General features: G+C 47.9%; 1 long non-coding RNA gene across 1 annotated transcript; it reads right to left on the reverse strand.

Annotated features, from left to right (window-relative positions):
• Positions 1-886: 886 nt before the first annotated feature.
• LOC119940373 lies at positions 887-25,517 on the reverse strand. Its single transcript, XR_005454911.1, has 3 exons — positions 25,366-25,517; positions 2,253-2,401; positions 887-1,152 (listed from the first exon to the last, which is right to left on the reverse strand). It is a non-coding gene; the product is annotated as an uncharacterized LOC119940373 (long non-coding RNA).
• Between the last annotated feature and the right edge of the window lie 479 nt (positions 25,518-25,996).

The following is a 25,996-nucleotide window of genomic DNA, read 5'->3' on the forward strand; positions in this document are numbered from 1 at the left end:
TCTGTTACGGTACGCTCCCAAGCGCTCGGCATCAAACGCTGCACACACAAAGTGCTCCAAAAATACTACTGATTGATTAATTCTGGTAGATGGCAGTCAACGTGGAAAAAAGTCAGGGCTCCCGGGTCTGTTCACCTTCCCCAGGCAGAAACCCTCTAAACTGTCAGAAAACGGAAACGGGTGGACGACTCTGAAATGCCAGTGGCAGCAAACATCTGACTGAAAGCTTGAAGGTAGTTTACAGCTTCCAGTCGGGGATGTTTACAGCCACAGACCTTCTCTACAATTTCTAACTTGAAATGCCGCACAGGTATCGTGTTCACCTGGACCGTTTTTCTCCCCACCTCTCCATCTTCCCAGGCTTTCCCGCTGGGACACCCGGAATATGTTTCAGAGGTAGCTAGGAGAGAAGGGGCCCCGGGATGTCCCACTGAAGGCGGAGTGATGGCCATTACGCATGCTTCTGTTTCTGAGCCAGCTCTCGGAGAACTTCCCAGTCTTCGTCACGGCCCGATTCTGGTGACCCGAGGCATGGGGGAGAACATTTTCAATTTGAGGTCTCGCACCAGTGTAGCCTGTCTTCCCCTGCCCTAACACTCCCAGAACGCCACGGCTCAAACCGGCACATTTGCCACACGCTTTCCCACAGGAACGCGACTCCTTGGAGAGAAAGCAATCCCAAGGAATGAAACCAAATCAGAACGGGTGAGACCCTCTAAGCCAATGAATCTGAGCGGATTTTTTCTTTTCAATAATAATAATAATGATGGTACTTGTTAAGCGCTTACCATGTGCCGACCACTGTTCTAAGCACTGTGGTAGACATACGGCAATCAGGTCGTCCCAGGTGGGGCTCACACTTTTAGTCCCCATTTTACAGATGAGGTAACTGAGGCCCAGAGAAGTGACTTGCCCAAAGTCACACAGCTGGTGAGTGGCGGATTTTCAAAAATCCGGACATACTAGACAATAAGACTAGTTGAGGGTTTGACACCAGGGCAGAGAGTGTTTGAGAGCCCGACTTGCGACGGCATTACTAAGCACCCACTGAGCCTCCTGGAAGAACACAGGTTTGGGCTGGCCTTTGTTTCAACTGTCGCTTCGGCTGCTGAAACTTCATCCCCTTGTGTTGATAACCAGAAGGATGATCTCCTGAAAAAAAAAAATTGTAAAAACTCAAGTGACGTAAACAGCACAAGCCTTTCCAGAGGCGACAGACTGATGAAGAATCCACATGCCATTTCTGAAACTACCCAGATGATCTTCACTACTTTGGGGGACAGATACTTCAAAATCCAATAGTCGTGAACAACGATTCAACGGGCTGCTCTGGATACGAAGCTTCTGGTTTGAAATTGGAAACGAACAGTCATTTCATGCAGAGGTGAGCACGTGGTATTTGACTAATTAGGCTGCTGAGCAGTAAGCTGCAGTGAACCATTTGTTGCAACATTCTCCTCTTAATACTTCAGTTCTTAAAAAAAGTAATCAGTGAAGGTTACCACAATGACAGCTAAGGTACAGCTTTCTTCTCTCCCCATTTCAATACAAAATTGCCCCAACGCAACACTCAAATCTGTCTCTTCAACTGAGGGTAGGCGGGGGGAATGCTGAGGCCTTGCCTGCTGATTAGGAAGGCGGGGATTTCGTTAGACTTTGCTACGTTCCACATACGCGCTTGGCTCTGAGCAATTCAGGGAATCTCACTCCTGCCACGCCAGAGCTTAAGTTAAATACTTCGATAAATGCCGTCCCACTTCAGGTCGGAAGAGGCGTGGAGTTTATCCTCATTCTTTGACCCTGCAAGCCAGCTAGGGAGACTTTTTGACTCTAGAAAAAACCTAACAGCTTCTTGAGGTCCAAGACAGCAGGCAGGGAGAGATTCTTGAGCCCAACTACTTGAACAACAAAAAGACTGCCCAAAGAGATACCTGAAAACCCTCTGATTGGTCTCACCCACCCAAATGGTGCCCACGATCATTCACACCAGAGACGATCCCCACCAATTAGGTTGACTCTTCCTGGCCCGGGAACGTGAAAATTAACTCCACTGCACTCTCCCAACCGCTTAGTGCAGAGTGCTTTGAACACAGTAGACTATAAGATCCTTGAAGGCAGAGACTATGTCTAACAACTCTGTACTCTCCATGAAGTAAGCACTCAATAAATACCACTGACTGACTGAGCTTCCCAAAGTATCTTCTAAATCTGGCATCAAAACAAAGGGAACAGGAATCCAAAACTCAGCTCACCTGTATGGATCACAAACCACATGACCCATTGTTCCTTTACTGGGGTCTTATCCCATCCCGTTGTTTCCGCCTGTAAACAGCTAATCGGGGGTCCGGCTCGGGGGCTGGGCCTTGCCACCTGCTGACTCCATCGCGCTGATGATTGAGGCCTGAAAAAGCAAAAATATAATAAGGGCACATTCCCGACGGCATCAGAGTGTGGAAAAAGAGGCGCGTTGGCAGGCTCAGGCCCAGGCCGACGCCATGCACTGGGTGACCGTTCTATAATAATAATAATAATGGCATTTGTTAAGCACTTACTATGTGCAAAGCACTGTTCTAAGCGCTGATCTATCTGGCCAGACGTGAGCCATCAGAAGAGCGGGCTGAGCTCTCCAATGGCAAGTAGCCCCTTCCAAAGCCCGCGGCCAAGACACGCGTCACGGGGGAACCCACCGCACATTGCACCCTGGCGCTCGAGAATGGCTGTGATCCAGGGCCTTAGCAGGCATCGGAGTTGGTTAATTTGTGTGGCATCACCTCACTTGCCATCGTGATTTTACGCCTGGGCATTGTGAACAGCCAGTCTCTTACAGATGGCAGCCCTTAAGAATTAAGGCATGGTATAAGCAGCCCTCCAGCCTGAGTCCCTGTCTTTTCCAGATGGAAATTCTCCTCAGCTAATTCTGGGTTGGGCCCTAATGTGATCAAAGTTCTAGCATTTTTTTTTTCTTTTTCTATTAAGCCTAACTGCTTTCCGGCTAAGACAGTGCAGTGGACACAATGTCAGCCCCACTGAATCTCGCTCTAGTCTATCCTGCCTCCCTCCCCTCAATAGAAACTCCCACCAGGCCATGGCTCTCCCCATCATCAAAGCCCTTTTGACAGTCTATGTCCTTGAAGTAACCTTCCCCAATTTCTTTTTCTTCTTCACATCCCTCCAAATATGATCTTGGCATTTCTGCGTCAACAATGCACTTATGCACAACACACACACACACACACACACACAGTCATTCATCTTGACTTACACATCCAGGTATTTAAGCATTTACTCATCTACACCACTTTGTCTCTCCTATAAAATATCTTGTATTTTGTCTTTGCCACTATCATCATCATCATCATCAATCATATTTATTGAGCGCTTACTGTGTGCAGAGCACTGTACTAAGCGCTTGGGAAGTCCAAGTTGGCAACATATAGAGACAGTCCCTACTCAACAGTGGGCTCATAGTCTAGAAGGGGGAGACAGAGAACAAAACCAAACATACGAACAAAATAAAATAAATAGAATAGATATGTACAAGTAAAATAGAGTAATAAATATGCACAAACATATATACGCATGTTTACATATGTAAATCACACAACAGCCGAGAAGCAGTGTGGCTTAGTGGGAATCAGGAGGGCTTGGGTCCTCCTCCAGGAGGCCTTCCCAGACTGAGCCCCTTCCTTCCTCTCCCCCTCGTCCCCCTCTCCATCCCCCCATCTTACCTCCTTCCCTTCCCCACAGCACCTGTATATATGTATATATGGTTGTACATATTTATTACCCTATTTATTTATTTATTTTACTTGTACATTTCTATCCTATTTATTTTATTTTGTTGGTATGTTTGGTTCTGTTCTCTGTCTCCCCCTTTTAGACTGTGAGCCCACTGTTGGGTAGGGACTGTCTTTATGTGTTGCCAATTTGTACTTCCCAAGCGCTTAGTACAGTGCTCTGCACATAGTAAGCGCTCAATAAATACGATTGATTGATTGATTGATTAATCCCGGATCCACGGCTTGTCTTCTGAGTGGCCTTGGGCAAATCACTTCACTTCTCTAGACTGTGAGCCCACTGTTGGGTAGGGACCGTCTCTATATGTTGCCAACTTGTACCCTAAGTGCTTAGTACAGTGCTCTGCACACAGTAAGCGCTCAATAAATACGATTGAATGAATGAAAGAATGGGCCTCGGTTACCTCATCTGAAAAACGGCCCCGTGGGGGGACAGGGACTGTATCCAACCTGATCTGCTTGTATCCAACTCAGCGCTTAGTACAGTGCCTGGCATGCAGTGCGCGCTTAATAAATACCACCGTTATTATTATTACTGAGTCTTCCGTGAAATTTTCAAATTTGCATATTGCCCTGTCTTCAGAGTGACCACGTTTATAGAGGAGGAATCACAGGGGGCCAACACCAAGAAAAACAATGATGTGGTCAGGCAAAACCTCTGAGCTTCAAGGGAATTGAGACAGCTTTCAAAGGGATGTGGAACATCTGGGTGGAGAGTAAGAATGAAAGACGCAGAAGAGGTAAGTCGAGGCTGACGGAAAACTGATCTCTTAATGAACGGGAAAAGGACTTTCATCATTCTCTGAATTTTTTTCTTTGCTCCCTGAATAATACTTGGCAGTGGAGGAGGCGGTGTTCAGTTGTCTTTTTAGGGAGTGAGGCTCAACTGAAGATCGACTTCGAGTAACTGCCACCTTCCTATTGCCGTTTGAGAAACCTTTTTTCATTCTGAGCCAACTTTTCCCAGGCACTTGACCTTGGATGAAAATTACCCAGTAGTCTAAAAGTAGTCAAAGAATCTCATGCTAAAGGAAAATATATTACAACACCCCCCACTGCTGGTTTTTATTTGTTTGCGGGTGTGTGGTAGGAAATGTTTTAAAATCAGTACAAAGCCATAAACCATCACGCAAAAGTGCAGTATAATTCATTCAATCGTATTTATTGAGCACTTACTGTGTGCAGAGCACTGTACTAAGCGCTTGGGAGCACTGCTGCTTTTTACGCGTTTGAAGGGTTATGGGAGGAAATATTTCAAAATCCGTACAAAGCCATAATCCATCATGCAGAAGCGTAGTCTTAATAACCTAGAGCTATGACTTCCGAAACGAACCCCAGGCCCTCCTCGATAAAACCAATGACTTTGCCAGTTTTATTAAAGATGGTTAAGAAGTTGTTCCCTAATTTTTCCCATGGTAACATACTCAAGTCTAATTTTAGGTGGCTCAGTTAGAGAAGCAGCGTGGCTCAGTGGAAAGAGCCCGGGCTTTGGAGTCAGAGGTCATGAGTTCAAATCCCAGCTCTGGCAATTGTCAGCTGTGTGACCTTGGGCAAGTCACTTAACTTCTCTGGGCCTCAGTGACCTCATCTGGAAAATGGGGATTAAAACTGTGAGTCCCCCGTGGGACAACCTGATCACCTTGCAACCCCCCCAGCGCTTAGAACAGTGCTTTGAACATAGTAAGCGCTTAATAAATGCCATTAAAAAAAAACTACAAGCTGTGGGTTCTAATCCCAGCTTGTCTGCTGGGTGACCTTGGGCATGTCACTTCATTCCTCCGGGCCTCAGTCCCCTCATCTGTAAAATGGGACTGAAGACTGTGAGCCCCACGAGGGACAGGGACTGTGTCCGACCCGCTTTGCTAGCATCGACCCCGGCACTTAGAATAGGGCCTGGCACAGAGTAACTGCTTAATAAATTCCACAATTATTCCAGGGAACGTTCTGCTAATTCTGTTGTATTGTACTTTCCCAACTGCTTAGAACAGTGCTCTACCCACAGAAAGCACTCAAGAAACACGACTGATTGATGGAAAAGGATGAAGACGACAAAGCCATGTTGCAAACTTGTACTTCCCAAGCGCTTAGTACAGTGCTTTGCACACAGTAAGCGCTCAATAAATACGATTGAATGAATGAATGAATGGTCAAGGACAGCTGGGGGCCAGTTTGGGCACCTGAAGGCCGACAGTCTGAGGGAGATGGGAGCGGGCCACTAAAAGGGACAAACGGTGACCTCATATGCCCGGGTGGCAAGGGTGTGCTGGGAAGAGCTCCCAGGGAAAATAATCATAACAATAAAAATAATAGCACTCATTAAGCGCTTATTATGTGCCAAGTAATCAATCAATCAATCAATCGTATTTATTGAGCGCTTACTGTGTGCAGAGTACTGTACTAAGCGCTTGGGAAGTACAAATTGGCAACACATCATCATCATCATCAATCGTATTTATTGAGCGCTTACTACGTGCAGAGCACTTTACTAAGCGCTTGGGAAGTACAAATTGGCCACACATCATCATCATCAATCGTATTTATTGAGCGCTTACTATGTGCAGAGCACTGTACTAAGCGCTTGGGAAGTACAAATTGGCAACACATAGAGGCAGTCCCTACCCAACAGTGGGCTCACAGTCTAAAAGGGGGAGACAGAGAACAAAACCAAACATACGAACAAAATAAAATAAATAGAATAGATATGTACAAGTAAAATAGAGTAATGAATATGTACAAACATATATACATATATACAGGTGCTGTGGGGAAGGGAAGGAGGTAAGGTGGGGGAGGTGGAGAGAGGGAGGAGTTATGAGAAGCAGAAGCGCTCAATAAATACCATTGATTGGTTGGTTGATTGATTGGCTTTGCCCCTACATGGTCCACATTAAACATTCAGCTCCTACAGCCTGAACCGTGTTCATTTTTTCAGACCCAAATGGTAGGACACCCCCCCCCCTCCCCACCCGCCATCACGGCTTTCACTGCACTCAACATAAACACGCTGACGTACGGAATCGTGACTAGTCCGGACTGACTGACGGCATAAGCTTTTCTTAGTCTCCGGAACGCCCTCCCTCTCCTTTTCTTTTTTTTATTAAACGCTATTTGTTAAGCACTTCGGTGTGGCAGGCACTGCTGAACTAAGCAGCCCCTTCCTGTCCAGCAGACAATCATTCTCCATACCCTCAGAGCCCTCATTTCCTCTGCTCCCTGGCCCTTCTGCGTCGCCCTTGCATTTAGATTTAATAATAATAATGATGATGGCATTTATTAAGCGCTTACTATGTGCAAAGCACTGTTCTAAGCGCTGGGGAGGTTACAAGGTGATCGGCTTGTCCCACGTGGGGCTCACAGTCTTAACCCCCGTTTGACAGATGAGGGAACTGAGGCACAGAGGAGTGAAGTGACTTGCCCAAGGTCACACAGCAGACTTGTGGCGGAGCCGGGATTAGAACCCATGACCTCTGACTCCCAAGCTCATGCTCTTTCCACTGAGCCACGCTGCTTTTCTAGTCACGTGGATTTGCTCCCTTTATTCACTCCACCCCGAGTCCCACGGCACTTCTGTCCATGCCTGTAATTATTTATACTAATGTCCTTCTCCCAGTCAATCAATCACTTGTATTTATTGAGCGCTTACTGTGTGCAGAGCACTGTACTAAGCGCTTGGGAAGTCCAAGTTGGCAACATATAGAGACAGTCCCTACCCAACGGTGGGCTCACAGTCTAAAAGGGGGAGACAGAGGACAAAACCAAACACACTAACAAAATAAAATAAATAGAATAGATATGTACAAGTAAAATAAATAAATAACTAGAGTAATAAATATGTACAAACATATATACATATAAGCAGGTGCTTTGGGGAAGGGAAGGAGCTCCTTGTGGGCTGAGAACGTTGTCTACCACAAGTAATACTGAACTTTCCCAAGAGTCTGGTACAGTGCTGTGCCCAAAGTGAGCACTGAACAAATACGATTGACTGATTGATTCAAATACGATTGACCGATTGATTCTCTCCTCCCTGCAGAATCCAAAGGACCTGGGTTCAAGGGGGCCGGCCGGAAAGTATCTCGAAGCTTCACTTCACTTCTCTGGGCCTCAGTTACCTCATCTGGAAAACGGGGATTAAGACTGTGAGTCCCCCGAGGGACAACCTGATTCCCTTGTAACCTCCCCTGCGCTTAGAACAGTGCTTTGCACATAGTAAGCGCTTAATAAATGCCATTATTATTATTATTATTATTATTCACCCGGCTGACTCCTATTCCCTCTAACCGCCCCGGATTGACGGAATCCCTTCCAAAGATCTCCGGCTCCAGCCGGGCCGGGGTCTCCGCCCAGACGGGCGGCGGGCTTGCGTGTCAGTGCCCCCCAACCCAGCTGCAACTGAAGCCCCCTTCCCCAGTTCTGCCACCTGTCGAAAGGGAGAACGGCTATTTCTCGGCCAAAGAAAGGACTCGACGTCGCCCGGGGTCGGGGGGAAAGGGGCTGCTTTCTGCAACGGGAGACGGGACGACGATAAAAAGGAAACCAGAGGAGCTGTGTGAACGTTCTTCTCGACTGGCTACACGGTTTACTCGTTCTCCACCTCAGGGTGTTCAAACTCCCGGAGTAAGTGTCCAGCGCTGGAGAACCGTCCTCCTCAGCCGCTAGCCTGGGCCCAATCAGCAGGGTTAGAAAGAATCCGCTTAGTACAGTGCTCTGCACACAGTAAGCGCTCACTAAATACGATTGATGAATCCGGGAAAGGACCACTTCGACAACGGCGAGAGTCACGTCCCCCATCACCTTGGCCTGTCAAGTTGGAAGCCAGGCCAATAACCTGAGAGGGCGTCCAAAAATTCCCCTCAGGGGGCAACGAGGTCAGTCACCGGGCAAACTGCTGAGTGCTCTTGCTCTAAACCCAAATCATCTTTCAGTCATGAAGGAGCGGCTCCTTTGAAGCCCCCCCAACTCCCACCCCCTCTACACCCCTCCCCGTAACATTCAACAAACCTTCAATCCGTGACAGGCCCAAAGCTTGGTGGTTTCATTCTTCCGAAATCAAAAATGAAACAGCTGGACATTTCTTGTGTGAGAAAAGTAAACCCTCTGTTCTGCCTCTTGACCCAGAGCATGAATAATCCAGTTTTCTCAAAATACAATCTGAACTCCAACTTGGCAACGCAGTATCACTCCTGGGGCGGGGGAAGGTGGGGAAGGGACGACGCAGAATGGGAGAGCAAAAATGTAACTGGAAAAAAAAAAATCGTTGGTGGATTTTGCAGGAACTCCGGTGCTCCGGCAGAAAAAGTCTTGGAGGGAAAGCGAGGCTCCCTCTTCTCGAGTTCCGCAGCCCAGGACGCATTTTCTGAGGGGTCTGAATTTGAAAACGCAGTCACGTTGCTCAGAATAAGCGGTGATCTCCTCAGCTTGTTCGCCGGCATTGCCATCCCCAGATGATGAGAATTCTGCACAGGGGAAAGGACGGCTACTCCCGCGGCAGTTAAAGCAGAAGTCTCGACGGACGGTTTTTAAATCGAGCCAACTAACTAGACGTGATCACTCAAACCACCGGTTCAAGATCATCTAAGCCCCAGCTGGGCTAGGAGAAGCAGCGTGGCCCACGGGCCTTGGAGCCAGAAGGGCCTGGGTTCTAATCCCACCTCCGCCACTTGTCTGTTCCGTGCCCCTGGCGAGTGGCTTCACTTCTCTGGGGCCTCACTCACCTCATCTGTAAAATGGGGATTAAGACTGTGATTCCCCGTGTGGGACAGGGGCTGCATTCAACCCGATTTGTTTGTCTCCACCCCGGCGCTTGGCACCATGCCTGGCACATAGTGGACGCTTAACAAATACTACAAAAAAATGCAAAGTTTATGATGTCAGCTTGCCTGTGAACACTCCATACTTGCCCACCCCCCACCCTGCAAATGGTCTTTTCAGAGAGCCCCAGTATTATTTTATTTTGTTAATATGTTTGGGTTTGTTCTCTGTCTCCCCCTTCTAGACTGTGAGCCCACTGTTGGGTAGGGACTGTCTCTATATGTTGCCAACTTGTACTTCCCAAGCGCTTAGTACAGTGCTCTGCACACAGTAAGCGCTCAATAAATACGATTGATTGATTGATTCATAATGATGGCATTTGCTAAGTGCTTACTATGTGCCAAGCACTGTTCTAAGCCCTGGGGTAGATACAAGGTTATCGGGTTGTCCCATGTGGGGCGCACAGTCTTAATCCCCATTTCACGGATGAGATAACTGAGGCCCAGAGACGTTAAGGCAGCTGTGTGACTTGGGGCAAGTCACTTAATAATTATAATAATGATAATAGCATTTGTTAAGTGCTTACTATGTGCAGAGCACTGTACTAAGCGCTTGGGAAGTCCAAGTTGGTAACATATAGAGACGGTCCCTACCCAACAGTGGGCTCACAGTCTAGAAGGGGGAGACAGACAACAAAACATATTAACAAAATGAATAATAATAATAATGGTATTTGTTAAGCGCTTACTATGTGCAGAGCACGGGACTAAGCGCTTGGGAAGTCCAAGTTGGCAACATCTAGAGACGGTCCCGACCCGACAGCAGGAGGGGAAGCAGCGTGGCTCAGTGGAAAGAGCCCGGGCCTTGGAATCAGAGTTCATGGGTTCGAATCACTTCTCTGGGCCTCAGTTCCCTCACCTGCAAAATGGGGGTGAAGACTGTGAGCCCCACATGGGACAACCTGATAACCTTCATTCATTCAATCATATTTATTGAGTGCTTACTGTGTGCAGAGCACTGTGCTACGGCTTGGGAAGTACAAGTTGGCAACATATAGAGACGGTCCCTAGATACAAGATACCTTGCATCTCCCCCAGTGCTTAGAACGGTGCTTGGCACATAGTAAGCGCTTAACAAATACCATCATCATCATCATCATCATCAAGTGACTTGCCCGAAGTCACACAGCTGACAAGTGGCGGAGCTGGGATTAAAACCCACGAACACTGACTCCAAAGCCTGTGCCTTTTCCACTAAGCCACGCAGCCTTGTTCTCTGTCTCCCCCTTTTAGACTGTGAGCCCACTGTAGCGTAGGGACTGTCTCTCTATGTTGCCAACTTGGACTTCCCAAGCGCTTAGTACAGTGCTCTGCACACAGTAAGCGCTCAATAAATAGGATTGATTGATTGATTGATCTGAGACGGCGCTTCCTGAACAGCACTGCCTGCCTGCGCGATATCAATCGATCGGATTCACTAAGCACTTACTACGTGCAGAGCACTGTACTAAGCGTTTGGGAGAGTCCAATACAATGGAATGAGCAGACACATTCCCTGCTGATAATGAGATGACAGCACGGGCCAGGACCTTCGTCCGGCGGTGTCTGGTGGCCCGGGACAGATGGTGCTCGCCAAGTGGCTCAGGCCTGAGGGCTGGGAGGGGACTGTGAGCCCACTGTTGGGTAGAGACCGTCTCTATATGTTGCCAACTTGGACTTCCCAAGCGCTTAGTACAGTGCTCTGCACACAGTAAGCGCTCAATAAATACGACTGAATGAATGATGGGAGACCAGCTCTCTGGGTACCCAAGCCCCATCTGCGTGGCCAATTAATCAGTGTTAATAATAATAATGATGGCCTTTATGAAGCGCTTACTACATGCAAAGCACTGTTCTAAGCGCCGGGGAGGTTACAAGGTGATCAGGCTGTCCCATGGGGGGCTCACAGTCTTCATCCCCATTTTAGAGATGAGAGAACTGAGGCCCAGAGAAGCAGCGTGGCTCAGTGGAAAGAGCACGGGCTTTGGAGCCAGAGGTCGTGGGTTCGAATCCCAGCTCTGCCACATGTCTGCTGTGTGACCTTGGGCAAGTCACTTAACTTCTCTGAGCCTCAGTTACCGCATCTGTAAAATGGGGATTAAGACTGTGAGCCCCACGTGGGACAACCTGATCACTTTGTATCCCCCCAAGCGCTTAGAACAGTGCTTTGCACATAGTAAGCGCTTGGCTCAGTGTAAAGAGCCTGGGCTTTGGAGTCAGAGGTTATGAGTTCAAATCCCGGCTCTGCCAACTGTCAGCTGTGTGACTTTGGGCAAGTCACTTCACTTCTCTGTGCCTCAGTTACCTCATCTGTAAAATGGGGATTAAGACTGTGAGCCCCACGTGAGACAGCCTGATCACTTTGTATCCCCCCAAGCGCTTAGAACAGTGCTTTGCACATAGTAAGTGCTTAACAAATGCCAACATTATTATTATTATTATTATTATTATTTTATTGTTATTATTACGTGACTTGCCCAAAGTCGCACAGCTGACAATTGGAGGAGCCGGCATTTGAACCCATGACCTCTGACTCCGCAGCCTGTGCTCTTTCCACTAAGCCACGCTACTTCTGTTCAGCGCTTACGGTGCGCAGAGCACTGTACTAAGCGCTTGGGAGAGTCCAATACGACAGAGTTGGTGAGCGTGATCCCGGCCCTTCGGGAGCCGAGGGGGTCGGTGGATTCGGGCTAGTGCCTGAGGAGGTGGGCCCGCAACCACTTGGAAGCCCGCGGGAGGGGAAGAAAATTCCCAAGGAGGCCGAGCAACCGCAACTGAAAAACCGGACTTCGGCCCCGGCCCACAGGAAGAGTCTGACCAGTCCACTGGACTGAAAACTAAAATTCAGCCCCTATTCCAGTTGTCGGTCAACTGGATTTATGGATCATCAATCATCATCAATCGTATTTATTGAGCGCTTACTATGTGCAGAGCACTGTACTAAGCGCTTGGGAAGTACAAATTGGCAACATATAGAGGCGGTCCCTACCCAACAGTGGGCTCACAGTCTAAAAGGGGGAGACGGAGAACAAAACCAAACATACTAACAAAATAAAATAAATAGAATAGATATGTACAAATAAAATAAATAAATAAATAGAGTAAAAAAAATGTACAAACATATATACAAAAATATATACAAACATATATATGTGGATGCTTATCGACTGCAGAATACCAAGTACTTGGGAGAGCACAACAATAAACAGATCCAATTCTCTGCCCACAACGAGTGCACACTCTAGCAGGGGGGGGACAGATGTTAAAATAAATAAATAAAATTACGGATTTGTACCCGAATGCCGTGGGGCTGGGAAGGGGGATGAATAAAGGGGGCAAATCAGGGTGATGCAGAAGGGAGTGGGAGAAGAGGAGAGGAGGGTTTAGTCAGGGAATCAATCAATCAATCAATCGTATTTATTGAGCGCTTACTATGTGCAGAGCACTGTACTAAGCGCTTGGGAAGTACAAATTGGCATCACATAGAGACAGTCCCTACCCAACAGTGGGCTCACAGTCTAAAAGGGGGAGACAGGGAACAGAACCAAACATACCAACAAAATAAAATAAATAGGATAGAAATGTACAAGTAAAATAAATAAATAGAGTAATAAATATGTACAACCATATATACATATATACAGGTGCTGTGGGGAAGGGAAGGAGGTAAGACGGGGGGATGGAGAGGGGGACGAGGGGGAGAGGAAAGAAGGGGCTCAGTCTGGGAAGGCCTCCTGGAGGAGGTGAGCTCTCAGCAGGGCCTTGAAGGGAGGAAGAGAGCTAGCTTGGCGGATGGGCAGAGGGAAGGCATTCCAGGCCCGGGGGATGACGTGGGCCGGGGGTCGATGGCGGGACAGGCGAGAGCGAGGTACAGTGAGGAGATTAGCGGTGGAGGAGCGGAGGGTGCGGGCTGGGCAGTAGAAGGAGAGAAGGGAGGTGAGGTAGGAGGGGGCGAGGGGATGGATGGACAGCCTTGAAGCCCAGGGTGAGGAGTTTCTGCCTGATGCGCAGATTGATCGGTAGCCATTGGAGGTTTTTGAGGAGGGGAGTAATATGTCCAGAGCGTTTCTGGACAAAGATAATCCGGGCAGCAGCATGAAGTATGGATCGCCTCCAAGGGAAGGCCCCTTGGAGGCGATGGGTCTTCAATAAAGCGTTGTCTGTCAGAAATGAGGACGGGGGTGGGAGGTCGGCGGCCAGTCAGACGAGACTGAGCACCAGCCCAACCACCACCTGGCATCAACAGGGTACGCTGGGGCAGGCGGGAGGGGGCTGAGCAGAGGATGTCTGAATTTATGCAGGCCGCGGCCTAGTCCTCCTGTGACACTGGCTACAGCATCACAACGCTCGCAACTCCGCGACACTGGCTGCGGCGCTACAACGCTCGTGCTCCGTGACGTTGCCTGGAGCGCCGCAACGCTCACCCGCCTCGGTAGCGCTTCAAACTGGCCCGGGAGGACGGGTCACTTGATCGCCCTACATCAGCATCCACTCACAAACCCAAGTTTACTTTGGGTGTCCCAAACACATCAAATAGCCAAAGGAAAAGTCCACTCACGTGACACCAGGTTATTGAAAGAAACACCCTCCCACGGCCAAGAGAACACGGAAGGAGAGTTGCTTTGTTGTCCTTAATGCCGCCGCCTGAAAGCTTTCTCCTCTCCGTTTATAACAAACACAAAAGTTATCGATTATTTATTTATTTATTTTACTTGCACATATCTATTCTATTTATTTTATTTTGTTAGTATGTTTGGTTTTGTTCTGTCTCCCCCTTTTAGACTGTGAGCCCACTGTTGGGTAGGGACTGTCTCTATATGTACTTCCCAAGTGCTTAGTACAGTGCTCTGCACATAGTAAGTGCTCAATAAATACGATTGATGATGATGATGATGATCAATTCCTACCATTCTAGTCTCTAAAACTGACTAGGGAAAAACACAAGACATGCAGAACAATATTGGTCCTCGCTACCTTTGTGCTACTTTAACATACCGCCAACCACGATATTTTTCTAATTAGGGCTAAACGCTGCTACAGCAAAGCCTAGAGAGAAAAAGCGGAACAGGTGAAAAGGAGAAAAGATGGTTTTGCCCCACAGGAGGTTGCGTTTCTGAACGGAAGCTAAAATTCCAGGACTGGCTAATGATGACACAAAACACATAAAAACTCTCCTGGGTTGTAAAACTGAAAACAGGTGTGGTCTCAATTTTCCTTTTGTCAATTAACTGCGTCCCCCGGGGTGGTTACACTTCCAGATTCCTTCCGGGAGTCTAGGGAGGGGCGGTGAGGAGAAAAAGACCCGACCACAAAGTTGTGATAACTCATACAATGTCTTCCCAAAATGGCTTTCACCAAGCACGTGCACAGCTAGGCTGTTAAGACCTCAACCAAACTGCTCATTCAAAGGAAGCGTCGCTATTTAATCCAGTCCCTGGGTATGTATTACTGACCACCTTTTAGCGCAGTGTAAAAGCAACAGCTATGAAGCCACAACTTTGCTGTGGCCGTCTCCGTATTTTCCCCTGCCTCCCACGAGGTCATGCCAAAATCTACAATTTTGTCCAATATGCGTCCTCCTTAGGAATCAATCAATCAATCATATTTATTGAGCGCTTACTGTGTGCAGAGCACTGTACTAAGCGCTTGGGAAGTACAAATTGGCAACGTCTAGAGACAGTCCCTACCCAACACTGGGCTCACAGTCTAAAAGGGGGAGACAGAGAAAAAAAACCAAACATACTAACAAAATAAAATAAATAGAGTAGATATGTACAAGTAAAATAAATAAATAAATAGAGTAATAAATATGTAACACTTGGGAAAGCTGAAACTAAAATCTGTTGGCCTTCTGAATTCTTCCCTTCCATCCCGCAGGAGCCTGCTGGGGTGAGGGCGAGGGGGATGATCGGAGTCCTCGCTTTTGATGTGGTATATGAAGACCTTCCCCCTCTGCCCTCCCCACTGTCACAGGTGTAATTCCTTGGACTTGGAACACGGATGAAAATAACTCCCGACCCAACCAGAAATACGCAAGGCCTCCGAGCGCAAAGGAATATGTGCACACAAACACACAGCTACAGAGAACATTCGGGGCTGCCTGCCGCCGACCGATAATAACGAAGTGGTTGGCACCTGCTTCTTAGAGAACAGCTCAAACAACCTGCGGAGTAGCACAGGGCGTGGGAACTCCAGGATCCGCTCTGGAAAAAAAAAAAAATCCCTGCCAGTCTCCTCCCCTTTCAATCCATCCGCTGTTATTCCCCAGGGCCGTGGGAGAATGGGCCCGCATTTGGGACTTCCTCAGTCCTGGCTGGTTTAAAGACACAGTGGCAGAAAATTCATTCTGATTAATTATTAACACCGCTTCGGGTGACCTAGGTAGGAAAATAAGTTGTTTTTCCAAATCGGGGTGACCAGCCTCTTCTCTCAGCTCCTCCGTCTGTTCAGGGCTAGCCCTTTTTCCGTCTTCCTCCGATCTGAAATTTATTTCAGTCTCCCCCTTTTAGACTGTGGGCCCACTGTTGGGTAGGGACTGTCTCTATATGTTGCCAATTTGTACTTTCCAAGCGCTTAGTACAGTGCTCTGCACATAGTAAGCGCTCAATAAATACGATTGATGATGATGATGATGATGATGTCTCCCCGGCCACTGAGAAAGCTCCTTGGGGACAGAGATACAGAGATCACGTCTAACTCCTCTGTCCCCTCCCAAGATTAATACAGTGCTCTGCAGGCAGTCTGTACTCGATAAGTGCGAGCGATGGACAAAAGAGACCAAATGAAGCACATTAAAGTTGGCCTCCTTAAGCAAGGAGGTGCTTCTGACTTAATAAGTTTGTGGCCGCGACCCCACCTTGTAAAATGAAGGCAGGTATTAATTTCAATCAGCTACGCCGCCATACTGTGGATTGACAAAAGCATCAGTGTCATCAAGCTCGGAACAGCCACGCGGGAATTACAGAGTTTCTCAGCCAACTCCAGTGGCTTGAAGAATGCAAGCCTTCCGCTACTTCAATCCAAACCCCTGAAGACGGACGCTTCCGGAGCTAAAGCTGGGATTCTGTACACTCTTATCTCTTCTGAGCTTTGAGGGTTTCCTGAGGCTACTGAATGAGGCTGGCCTTTTAACTGGAAAATAAAATCTGAAAATGCACATGATTTGTGTTTACAACCACGGCGCTGGTTGCCGTACGACGTGGGCATACAATGCCCGGTAGGATGTAGGCCTATAACCCCATCAGTTAGCTCGAGGGGCACTGAATTGATCATCAATGGCATTTAGTGAGCATTTACTGTGGGTAGAGCCCTGTCCTGGGTGATTGGGAAATATTACAACGGTTGGTACACGCAATCCCTGTTCAAAAGGAGCGTGAATGTATTACAATAATAATAATTGTGGTATTTAAGCGCTTACTATGCATCAAGTACTGTAGTAAGCGCTGGGGTAGATACAAGAAATTCAGATCCAACATGGGGCTCGCAGCCTGAGTAGAAGGGAGGACAGGTATTGAATCCCCATTTTGCTGATGAGGGAACTGAGGCGCAGAGATTTAAGTGACTGGCCCAAGGTCACACAGCAGAAAAGTGACAGATCTGGGATTAGAACCACATCCTCCCTACTAGGCCCCAAGTCTTTCCAGTAGGCCATATTGTCCTCAGCTCTCTTATACGTGTATTTGACGGCACCTCGGTATTTATTCTGAGTAGTCTAGTGGTAAATGTTTCTAATCCCGTCTCCCCCATTAAAACGCAGGCTTCTTGTGGACGCAGGATGATTCACTTCCTTATTTTCTGCACCCCAAGCACCCAGTCCAGTGCCGCTAATTCTGTTGTGCTGTACTCTCCCAAGCGCTTGGTACAGTGCTCTGCACATAGTAAGCGCTCAATAAATACGATTGAATGAATGAACGAATAAATACCATTGATTAGTGACTATGACCTAATAGAGGACAAATAAGACAGGAAGTCAAGAGATTCACCCTACCCCCCAACCCCTCGGCCTTTTAAAGGTCCATATCCTCCCCTTCTCCCATTTCCCTAAGCCGTTTCCCTCCCCCTCTAGTCTGTAAACTCCTTGTAGGCAGGGATCATGTCTACCAACTCTATTGTGTTGAACTCTCCCGAACACAGTGTTCTGCACCCACGAAGCGCTCAATAAATTAACCCTGATTTGTTGGTTGGACGACTGACTAATCCCCGCTTCGCCACTTACCTTCCCTGCATTTGTTTCCTCCTCCTAAGCTGTGAGCCCCTACGTGGGACAGAACCTGTGCCTGATTTGATTTTATTAAAAATAATAATAATAATGGCATTTATTAAGCACTTACTATATGCAAAGCACTGTTCTAAGCGCTGGGGAGGTTACAAGTACAAGGTGATCAGGTTGTTCCAAAGGGGGCTCATAGTGTTAATCCCCATTTTACAGATGAGGTAACAGGCACAGAGAAGTTCTAGACTGTGAACCCCCTGTTGGGTAGGGACTGTCTCTATATGTTGCCAACTTGTACTTCCCAAGCGCTTAGTACAGTGCTCTGCACACAGTAAGCGCTCCATAAATACGATTGATCGATTGACTGATTAAGTGACTTGCCCCAAGTCACACAGCCGACAACTGGCGGAGCCGGGATTTGAACCCATGACCTCTGACTCCAAAGCCCGTGCTCTTTCCACTGAGCCACACTGCTTTTATTGTATCTACTCCAGTGCTTAGCCCAGTGGATGGCACATATTAAGGGTTTCACAAACACCAGTTATTGTGTTCCTTTTCCAAGATGGTACCACTGGGACCATTAGCTGCATCCCAGGAGCACCTCCTCCACGGCCACCTTGTACCTCAGTTTCCCGTAACAGCCCCTCCTTTCCCCACCCTTGATTGAAAATTTGGAACACTCTGGCTTGAGTCAAATTGTCATCAGGAAGAACACTGCTTCTATTTCCTTTTCTCCCTCCAGTGCAGGAAGTTCGGAGATGAACGAATACTGTAGGGAAAAATGCAAGCTATCTGAAGAATGGGTACTACTATCTTAACAGTTTTATTTATTGTACAATAAATACTTCAGGATAACAATATGAAGCACCCTCATGCATTTAACACCGGAACTGTGCGATCATAAAAACAAGACGGCAGTCCTGGGGAATATTTGTACAATTCCAAAGATTCAAGGCCATTTCACTACTTTGTACAATGTATCCTCTCTACTTCTACACAGCAGGTAGTTCGGGAGATGTGCAAAGATTCCCAAGCATTTTTATTTTTTTCAAAAGTCACCCCCTTTACCCAGGATCAACAGACTGAAAATAAAAGAAGTTCAGCACCCTTAGGTTAACAGTTACAGGAAATTTACTGAGAGCAGGTACTAAGGGCAATCCGGCATTAACTATGGTATCACTGCTCCATCAGATAACGCATTTTTAAAAACTAGGCCACTTTGAATACCATTCATTCAAAGCAGGCTAACACTGTTTGGTTAGAGGCCAGCTCTACGGTTGAGGGGCCGGGGTGGGGGGAACGAGGAGAGGCAAATCCGCTCTCTCAAATCGGCTGACCCAAACATGCGTCTGGGAATTCACGCAGACGCACCATTTTCTAAGAAATGATCAGAAAGCAACAGTAAAAAGGGAGACTTTTACAAAAAAAAAGGGGCTCCCTGAGGCATTCTGAATTCTCTTCATTAGGAAGAGTAAAGAGATCGTTTCTGGGTGCATTTTAGATTCCCTGAACTCACAAGGCAGCAAATAATTCCAAGAAAGTACTTTTTGGGGGGTGAAGTGCAAGTCTTCGTAGAATAGTGAAACACAAGTTGCAGTGGGTACTTGGGGGAGGACTTATTTAAATAGAATTTGTTTTCTTTTCATTCCAACAGACTTACAAAGTGCAATGGCTTCATGAAATTGGTAGCCAAAACACCTTTCTCTAAAATGCTTTTGGGACTAAAAAACCAATACAGAAACAAGAAAACTGGTTTCAAGTGCCACATTTTGCCTTTTTTTTTTTGGTGGGGGTGGGGGTTGGGGGTGGAGGGAAGGGTGCCAAAACAAAACTTTTAAAAAGTTTCAAGCTTTTTCTTCATCAGTTATTTCTACTCCCCGAAGCCCAAATAATGACAATAATAATAGTGGTATTTGTTACTTGCTTTTGTGCCAAGCACCAAACTAAGCACTGCGGTAGATACAAAATAATCAGGTTAGGAGTTACAGTACCTGTCCGACACGGAGCTAAGAGTCTAAGGAGGAGAAGAGAACAGGCATCCCCATTTTCATGTGAGGCATCAAGCCAAGAGGAGTGAAATGACTTACCCAAGGTCACACAGCGGACACGGGGCAGAGCTGAGTTTAAAACCTAAGTCCCCTGCTTCTCAAGCCTGTGCTCTCCCCACTAAGTCACACTGCTTTCCCAAAGGGAAACTGTTTACAAATCTTGTCTGTGATCCTGAGCATGCATTTGTAGAAAACACTAAACGCTTAAAAAAATATGCAACTGATGGGAAAAGGCAATACTACCCCTGCTTTCATATTACACCGTCCTCGCGTAAGATAAACACTAAAGCTAATAGTGCGATTTAACGAAATGCTAACAACATAGATGGTGCTTTTAGCCAACCCTCTAGAAACAGTGTTCTTATAAATAATTTGTAAGGATAAAATTACTCTGTTTTCCTTATTTTATGGAAAACATAATAGCTTTCCTCCAATTTACCTTTATATTACAGAGCATTCAGCAACTACAATTCCAACAAGGTTTAACTTGATATATAGTTTGGATGGGTGGAAGAAAATGAGCAGAAACAGCTTTCAGAAACAATCCCCATACAGATGCTCTGGCAATCAATCCATCGTATTTACTGAGCGCTTACTGTGTGCAGAGCACTGTACTAAGCGCTTGGGAAGTACAAGTTGGCAACACACAGAGACGGTCCCTACCCAACAGTGGGCTCACATAGCTCAGTGGAAAGAGCCCGGGCTTTGGAGTCAGAGGCCATGGGTTCAAATCCCGGCTCCGCCACTTGTCAGATGTGTGACTTTGGGCAGGTCACTTCACTTCTCTGGGCCTCAGTTCCTCCATCCGTAAAATGGGGATGAAGACTGTGAGCCCCTCGTGGGACAACCTGATTACCTCGTATCTACCCCAGCGCTTAGAACAGTGCTTTGCATATAGTAAGCGCTTAACAAATACCAACATTATTAGAAGGAGGAGGAGGATTGAAATACACAGAGGTATGGGTTAAAGAGGCACCTCTGGGGGGCCATAACCGGAATAAAACTTTCTGTCAATCTCCGAAACTTGAATGGGAAGTTTGCCCACCTATTTCTACTGTTTGTAAAGCATTTACTAACTGCCAGTTTAGAATCCCTTAGGTTAGGCATTTGTTCCAACACCAGTCCTCCCCAAACCCTTTTCTGGCGGCTCTAGATGCCTCCAGTGACATTTCCCAGATCCTAAAAGTGAGTTTCAACTCCCATAAGCATCTCGGTTTGAAGTAGTCCATTACCTGCCCTAGGTTCCCCCTTATAAAAGATGCGGTCACAACTTTCGCAGCCCCTGATCTCTCCAGAAGTGTGTGCCGGCTCACCCGGGGGCAGCTCCTGTGCCAAGGTGCCTTCCAAGTGACCCTCCCTATAAGATGGCCCCTTCGGACATGCAGGAATGCGATTCCGGGCACTCCTCTAAAATACCAGGCAGCACTTTCTGGAGTTCTCCATGGGAACACACACACACACACACACCCCCAACCCCCACACAGAGACATGGATCCACACACAGGCATACAAATTCACCCAGATCCACATACGGCCATGCGAAGTCACGGAGACCAACAACAACCAAACACAGAGACTCAGGCCCATGCAAACATTAAAAGTCACACAGGCCCGCACATACCTCAAACAGAAACATGGGCCTACACATAGATCCCAACACAGACCCGCACATACACACACACACAGACATGCAAAATCATACAGACCCACTTCCCCATACAGAGACACAGGCCCACACAGATACAGATCCCCACACTGACCCACATGCATGTCCTCCTGGGGACATACAAAGTCACACGGACCCACCCCCGCAAAAAGACACACAGGCCCATCCGGACAGACCCACAAAGACCCACCCAAAGATCCCCACACTGACCCACATGCATGTCCTCCCGGGGACATACAAAGCCACACGGACCCACCCCCGCAAAGACACACACAGGCCCACCCGGACAGATCCACACAGACCCACCCAAAGATCCCCACGCGGCCTTACAAAGTCACACAGACCCACACGCAGACGTGCAAATTCACCAAGATCCACACACAGTCCTACAAAGTCACACGGCCCCACCCAAAGATCCACACAGAGACAGGCAAATCCACAGACCCACACGGATCCAACACACAGTCCCACAGAGTCACACTGTCCTACAAAGTCACACAGACCCGCCCAAAGATCCACACACACAGACGTGCAAATTCAAAGACCTACAAACTCACACTGACTCCCCAGCAAAGTCACATCGACCCAAACAGATCCACACACGGACGTGCAAAGTGTCAGAGACCCACGTACGGAGCCACACACAGACCTACCAATCCACACAGACTCACAACATGAAGTCACACCGACAAAGACGAACAAACTGACAGAGACCCACACCTAGACACCTCCAAATTCACCCCGACTTACCCGCTGTTCGGTAGGGACTGTCTCTGCTGCCGAACTGTACTTTCCAAGCGCTTAGTCCAGTGCTGAAGCAGCATATATGTTTGTAGGGATTTATTACTCTATTTTACTTGTATGTATTTCCTATTCTCTTTATTTTATTAACGATGTGCATTTAGCTTTAATTCCATTTGTTCTGACGACTTGACACCCGTCCACATGCTTTGTTTTGTTGTCTGTCTCCCCCCTCTAGACCGTGAGCCCATTGTTGGGTCTCTATATGTTGCCGACTTGTACTTCCCAAGCGCTTAGTACAGTGCTCTGCACACAGTAAGCGCTCAATAAATACGATTGAATGAATGAATGAATGCTCTGTACACAGGAAGCGCTCAATAAGCTCGAGAAGCAGCGTGGCTCCGTGTTAAGAGCCCGGGCTTTGGAGTCAGAGGTCACGGGTTCAAATCCCAGCTCCGCCGCTTGTCAGTTGTGTGACTTTGGCCAAGTCACTTCACTTCTCTGGGCCTCAGCGACCTTTTCTGTAAAATGGGGACGAAGACTTTGAGCCTCCCGTGGGACAACCTGATCACCTTGTAATAATAATAAAAATGATGGCATTTATTAAGGGCTTACTCTGTGCAAAGCACTGTTCTAAGCGCCGGGGAGGTTACGAGGTGATCAGGTTGCCCCACGGGGGGCTTCCAGTCTTCATCCCCATTTTCCAGCTGAGGTCACTGAGGAACAGAGAAGTGACTTGCCCAAAGTCACACAGCTGCCGGGATTTGAACCTATGACCTCTGACTCATTCATTCATTCATTCATTCAATCAATCGTATTTATTGAGCGCTTACTGTGTGCAGAGCACTGTACTAAGCGCTTGGGAAGTACAAGTTGGCAACAAATTCGATCGTATTTATTGAGCGCTTACTGTGTGCAGGACACTGTACTAAGCGCTGACTCAAAGCCCGTGCTCTTTCCACCGAGCCACGCTGCTCCAGCCCTTAGAACAGTGCTTTGCATATAGTAAGCGTGTAATAAGTGCCATCATCATCATCAACTTGTATTCCCAAGCGCTTAGTACAGTGCTCTGCACACTGTAAGCGCTCAATACGATTGAATGAAATGCACACACCCCCTCTACAAATTCGCCCTGCCTCCCCCCAACCCCCAACTGCCACTCCTCCAGGATGGCCCCCGCCTCCAGAGATGCCCCCGGGCTTGCTCTAAAGCTGTGGGCAGGAAGAAGTCCATCCACATCTACCCTCAGGGATCCATGGCGTCAATCAGTCAATCAATCAATCAATCGTATTTATTGAGCGCTTACTGTGTGCAGAGCACCGTACTAAGCGCTTGGGAAGGCCAAGTCGGCAACATAGAGAGACAGTCCCTACCCAACAGTGGGCTCACAGTCTAAAAGGGGGAGACAGAGAACAAAACCAAACATACCAACAAAATAAAATAAATTGAATAGATATGTACAAGTAAAATAAATAAATAAATAAATAAATAAATGGAGTAATATGTACAAACATATATACAAGTGCTGTAGGGAAGGGAAGGAGGTAAGATGGGGGGATGGAGAGGGGGGCGAGGGGGAGAGGAAGGGGCTCAATCTGGGAAGGCGTCATTCGAGCTGTCAATCAATCAATGGTATTTATTGAGCGCTTACTGTGTGCAGAGCACCGTACTAAGCGCTTGGGAAGTCCAAGTTGGCAACATAGAGAGACAGTCCCGACCCAACAGTGGGCTCACAGTCTAAAAGAGAAGAAAACCAAACTTACTAACAAAATGAAATAGAATAGATACGTACAAGTAAAATAAATAAATATATAGAGTAATAAATATGTACAAACATATATACAGGTGCTGTGGGGAAGGGAAGGAGGTAACATGGGGGGATGGAAAGGGGACGAGGGGGAGAGGAAGGAAGGGGCTCAGTCTGGGAAGGCGTCATTCGGGCTGTCAATCAATCAATCGCATTTATTGAGCGCTTACTGTGTGCAGAGCACCGTACTAAGCGCTTGGGAAGTCCAAGTTGGCAACACAGAGAGACAGTCCCGACCCAACAGTGGGCTCACAGTCTAAAAGGGGGAGGCAGAGAACAAAACCAAACTTACTAACAAAATGAAATAAATAGAATAGATATGTACAAGTCAAATAAATAAATATATAGAGTAATAAATATGTACAAACATATATACAGGTGCTGTGGGGAAGGGAAGGAGGTAACATGGGGGGGTGGAGAGGGGACGAGGGGGAGAGGAAGGAAGGGGCTCAGTCTGGGAAGGCGTCATTCGGGCTGTCAATCAATCAATCGCATTTATTGAGCGCTTACTGTGTGCAGAGCACCGTACTAAGCGCTTGGGAAGTCCAAGTTGGCAACACAGAGAGACAGTCCCGACCCAACAGTGGGCTCACAGTCTAAAAGGGGGAGGCAGAGAACAAAACCAAACTTACTAACAAAATGAAATAAATAGAATAGATATGTACAAGTCAAATAAATAAATATATAGAGTAATAAATATGTACAAACATATATACAGGTGCTGTGGGGAAGGGAAGGAGGTAACATGGGGGGGTGGAGAGGGGACGAGGGGGAGAGGAAGGAAGGGGCTCAGTCTGGGAAGGCGTCATTCGGGCTGTCAATCAATCAATCGTATTTAGTGAGCGCTTACTGTGTGCAGAGCACCGTACTAAGCGCTTGGGAAGTCCAAGTTGGCAACATAGAGAGACAGTCCCGACCCAACAGTGGGCTCACAGTCTAAAAGGGGGAGGCAGAGAACAAAACCAAACTTACTAACAAAATAAAACAAATAGAATAGATAGGTACAAGTAAAATAAATAGAGTAATAAATATGTCCAAACATATATACAGGCCGCCCCTCGCTGATCTGCCCAGTGACAGCCAGATGGGCAACCCTGGGCCCGGGCCCGCGCAAAGGGCTCTGGGAAAAGTTTGCCCCCCATCCCCGCACAGGCCAGGGTGAGGGTGAGGGCAGCCCCCTGTGCCCCTTGCCCACTGTAAGTTTGCCCCCCAACCCCGCACAGGCCGGGGGGTGGGGGAGGGCGAGGGCAGCCCCCTCTGCCCCGTGCCCAGCTGGCACCAATTGCCGCTTCCTTGGCCACTCACCTCCTCCTCTTCCTCCTGCTGCTCAGCCCGCTTGAGGCCTACTCGTCCTCTCCCCTCCCCGTCGCCCTTGGCCTGTTGGTTGGTGGGCAGGGGGAGCCCCCAGGGCCCCGGGAATCCGGCTCCAACTTGCCCGGCCCGGCCGGTCCTTCGCCCTCCATGCCCGACGCAGGGCACGAGGGGTGGCATGGCCCACTCTCGCCAGGGTGACCGCTTCCACGCGAGTCCGTCCCCCCCCCCCGCGGACTCCACATGAGCCCGTCCGTTCCCCTAGCGGCCGCCGGCCGCGCCGGTCGGACCAACAGCTGACGCGGGGGGGGGAGGAGGACGCAGTGGAAAGGAGGAGCGCGCGCGCGCGCGCGCGGCGGGTGGGGGAGGCGGGACACCCAACCGGCGGGCGTCTGACGTCATCACGTCGCTCTCGCGGGTTGGCCTGTCATTGGCTTTCCTGCGCTGAGGAAGGCTGAGGGGCCTGTCAGACCGACCTTCATTCATTCATTCTTCATTCATTCATTCTTCATTCATTCATTCATTCATTCTTCATTCTTCATTCATTCTTCATTCTTCATTCATTCATTCATTCATTCATTCATTCATTCATTCATTCATTCTTCATTCATTCTTCATTCGTCAT

The sequence above is a fragment of the Tachyglossus aculeatus genome, chromosome 18, assembly GCF_015852505.1.
Source record: "Tachyglossus aculeatus isolate mTacAcu1 chromosome 18, mTacAcu1.pri, whole genome shotgun sequence".
Classification (NCBI taxonomy): domain Eukaryota; kingdom Metazoa; phylum Chordata; class Mammalia; order Monotremata; family Tachyglossidae; genus Tachyglossus; species Tachyglossus aculeatus.